This window comes from Mesocricetus auratus, unplaced genomic scaffold (genome assembly GCF_017639785.1).
Source record: "Mesocricetus auratus isolate SY011 unplaced genomic scaffold, BCM_Maur_2.0 Super-Scaffold_100040, whole genome shotgun sequence".
NCBI classification, from domain to species: domain Eukaryota; kingdom Metazoa; phylum Chordata; class Mammalia; order Rodentia; family Cricetidae; genus Mesocricetus; species Mesocricetus auratus.
Genome location: NW_024429217.1, coordinates 4032346 through 4036463, shown reverse-complemented (window position 1 = coordinate 4036463; position 4118 = coordinate 4032346). Strand labels below are relative to the sequence as shown.

At 41.2% G+C, this 4118-nt stretch overlaps 1 long non-coding RNA gene across 1 annotated transcript; it reads right to left on the bottom strand.

The window, feature by feature from the left end:
• Nucleotides 1–517: 517 nt before the first annotated feature.
• Nucleotides 518–3598, bottom strand: LOC110342253. The gene is made up of 3 exons (XR_002384284.2): nt 3426–3598; nt 2629–2790; nt 518–1046 (listed from the first exon to the last, which is right to left on the bottom strand). It is a non-coding gene; the product is annotated as an uncharacterized LOC110342253 (long non-coding RNA).
• Nucleotides 3599–4118: the final 520 nt, after the last annotated feature.

Below are 4118 nucleotides of genomic sequence, written 5' to 3'. Positions count from 1 at the left end.
GAGATGAGATGACCTTTTACTCAATATGTTTTCTTTATCATGAAAGGTGTACATAACTTAGGAAAGATTTGACAAATTCCTTCCCTAAACCCCAGATGATGTTAATGATTTCATTCAGAATGAATAACGGGTCTCTGGAATCATGTCTGAAAAGACACCTCTACAGTAACCAGAAAAGCATCCCCGATTATAGTAGAAGACCTGAACTTGTAGCTAATATTGAGGTGGCCTTTATGTCAAAAACAAGATGCTAATTACTGGAAGTTGATGGTAAACTACTGCACTATGAGAGATCTTCAGGTTTCCTGGAAACTACTCCTTTATCTAGTGAAGTTTATTGTTTAAGTGAGGTATAGATATAGATCAACTATAAGGAACTATACTTTCCTAAAGGCTTACCCTATAATAGAGGAGGCGTGTGTGTGTGTGTGTGTGTGTGTGTGTGTGTGTGTGTGTGTGTGTGTGTGATTTATTCTTTACAACACTAGTACAAGAATAAATTCCTTTTGGTCCTTGCTTCCTGTTCTCTTCTGGGTCTTCATTGTAGTAGTAATGAACACTTGGCTGATGCAGTCAGAGGAGGCTGATGAGCCATATGTCAAAGGGAATCCCGATGTTAATTTCATGATTGCTTTTATAGGAAACCACTCGTCACCAGGCACACTGTCAGGCACCAATGCCAACTCTCCTTTCCCCTTTCCCTTACATTTGTATGTTCTTTTTAGATGAAGAGCCCGGAAGAAAGTCAACAGAGGTGGCTCCTGGCAAGATCTCCACGTGCTTGGAAGGAGGAGCAGCTGCAGGGACTGAACTGTGGTTTGGGGTTGAAAGTAGTTTTGTCTCATAGGTGACTTGTGTTGTGATTTGTATGCATATGAGTTGTAGTCCTCTGAAGGCTTGACAGGGCTTGAGGGATTGGATACTGAGATAAAAAGCCGGTGGCCAAGAAATCCCAGTTCAGTCTTGGCTAAGAAGTCTCCTTTGCTTGACATGTAAGCCTCTTCCCAGATCACTAAACTGTCCTCGGGAAATATCAGCTAGCTTTCCTGAAAGGAATAAACCCAAGAGAATAAGGAAAAGGAGTTATGCATAGGGGACCTGTACACAAATGGGAAGGGAGTCCACATTGAGCCTGGGAAGCTCCTCAATGTTGAAACTGACACTAGATTTCCCCATGTACTCAGATATTGGTAATGGAAGGGGATGAAATGCTTGGTGAATGAAACCATCTTCCTATGCCAGTGAAGTCTCCTGTGTAGGGAGCATTAGATTGGTGATTATGGCTTGTGGAAAAGTCTGTTTGGGCAGGGTATCAGTCTTTAATCTCCTTTTATCAGGAAAAGAGCTGATGATAAATGCATTATTACTACTGAAACTTTCCTTGGCCAGAAAAGTGAAGTAAGGGAAATTTGTGTACTTGTGTTTACTGCATTCTGCTTTCTTCCAGATGGAAGTAATCAGCATCAGTTTCTAAACTCTGGGCTGTATTTAGTCTCTACCATCAGCCTCCACTAAGGACCCTCTTGCCACCCACTCAGCCTCCACTGCTGACATTTCTAGAGTCAGTAGTGCCATACTTTCAGCTTTCATTGCACAAAACCCTCCTTTCAAGTATCATAATGTGATGTTTCACGCAAAGGCGTTTTAGACCAGTGGAGAGACTCCGAGTGTAGAAAGCACAAAATCTTCCTTGATTATGGCTTTTGACAATCTGGTAGCAAAACTTTTGCTTTCCTTCAGGATATACTAAATTCCTATAATAAATCCCTATTCTGTAACATCTTTGCCTTTAATCTGAGATGCTATATTTTGAAACAGACAAAACAGTATTGTGGAAGCACAATTTTAATTATCCTTCCCTACAAAACACCCTCGCAGAGCAAATGCCCATGAGGATCAAGGTATACTCAGTTGCTTTTCTCATATCAGAGCAAATGCCCATGAGGATCAAGGTATACTCAGTTACTTTTCTCATATCAGAGCAAATGCCCATGAGGATCAAGGTATACTCAGTTACTTTTCTCATATCAGAGCAAATACCCATGAGGATCAAGGTATACACAGTTACTTTTCTCATATCAGAGCAAATGCCCATGAGGATCAAGGTATACACAGGTGCTTTTCTCATATCAGAGCAAATGCCCATGAGGATCAAGGTATACTCAGTTACTTTTCTCATATCAGAGCAAATGCCCATGAGGATCAAGGTATACACAGTTGCTTTTCTCATATCAGAGAAAAAGAATAAAGGACATTCTGTATTAATATGTTTTCTGTTAACTTTTTAAAGTATGAAGATTAAATGCCTGCTTCTTCAGAAAATGATTCTAATCTTTGTCATGTTTCCTTAGCTACTTAGCAAGAAAAATCTTATTACTAAAGACTAGAGATCACCCTGTTTAAAAAGTGCTTAGAAAGCTGTGTGCCCTGGAAACAGGATTCTGCAGAACCTGGATAGCTTCAAAGAAACAGTTAATGGACATAATGTCAGAAACACTGATGAATTTTGATTGTAGTTGATGAGAGAGGACAGATAGGAAAGACGAGTAAGAAACATAAAATGAGATGTGTCAAAAGATGTGTGAGGATGTAATACATAGCTGTGCTATTATTTTTCCCATATCTTACCCCAAAACTTAGTTGTGTGCCTTTAGTGAGAGGTGAACTGTTTCTCTTATTTTCAGACCGTATGCTGTTTTCTTCTTCTCAGTGACATATATGTAAAACAATGCCATGCTCAGTAGCGGTATGCTGGTTGGTTCTTGTCAACTGGACACAAGCTGAAGGTATCTGGGAATAAGGAATTTCAATTGAGAAAACACCTTTGTCAGACTGGCCTATAGGCAAGCTTGTGGGGGCATCTTCTTGATTAGTGACAGATGTGGGAGGGCCAGTCCCATTGTGGCAGTATCACCTGTGGTCCTGGGTTGCATAAGAAAGTAGGCTGAGCAAGCTTTGAGAGAAAGTCAGTCAGTGTTGCTCTGCGTTTTACTCAGCTTCCTTCCATGCTTGTGTCCCTGTCTTGGCGTCCCTCAGTGATGGACTGTGACTGGGACATATAAGTCAAATGCGTCTTTCATCCCCTATACTGGTCAAATCATGGTCTTTATCACACCACTGGAAAGCAACCAGCAGGACATCAGTGTATTACATGATGACCCGTGCTCAGAAATGTTATGGCTTATTTAAAGAGGTTGAAACTTTGAGATTATGGTGTGTGGCTTCAGATCTTGTACTAGCTATCAGCAGATATCCAAGAGTGTGGAAGAAAAAAATTTCTTTTGTTATTGCTGTTTCATAATGCAGGTAAAAATCATTTTGGGGTTTTTATAATACTGCAATGAGCGTGCTCGAGTCACAGTTTCATTCTTTGCCTTGTAGGAGAGGCTCTTCATCATCTCCTATTGGTTCTCATCTCCACTCACCTTTCTTTGTTTAGAAGGGAAAGGAGGAGGCTTGATTATATTTTGCAGCTTTTATTCTCCCATGTCAATAGTGAATGAGTTCAGAATAAACTGAGTTGTTCTCAAAGACAGCGCCATACTCGTTCCTCTCATGCGGAGCCCCCATGCCTCCATCCAGTGAACTGACTGCTGACAACAAAACTAAAAGCAAAAGAAAGAAGAACACTTTGAGCAGCCTTTTGTCAGTTTTTATACACTTCAGTATCTGTGTAATCAGAACCATTATACACAATTCTAGCCGCTTACCCAAGTTATGGAAAAAGTTGACAAATGTTTTCTAAAATCAGCGTAGAAAGACTGGCATGATGGCTCAGTGGTTAAAGGTACCTGCCACCCAGCCTGATGGCCCCAGCACGATACCCGTGATCCGCATGGTGGGAGGAGAGACCCAGCACGATACCCGTGATCCGCATGGTGGGAGGAGAGACCCAGCTTTCATAGCGTGCCCTCTGACTTCCACATGCATTCTGTGGTACACAAACAAACACACAGGCGTACCCCCCAACCATTAAAGTGTGATAACAATAAAACAAAGTCAGCATAGGCTTCAGGGTGTAGTCAGTACTGAGAATTTGCACACCTGAACAAGTTGCAAGGTAAACAAATAGGCTCATTTTTCTCCATAGAAATAGCTACTTTTCCTCATTTGGCATG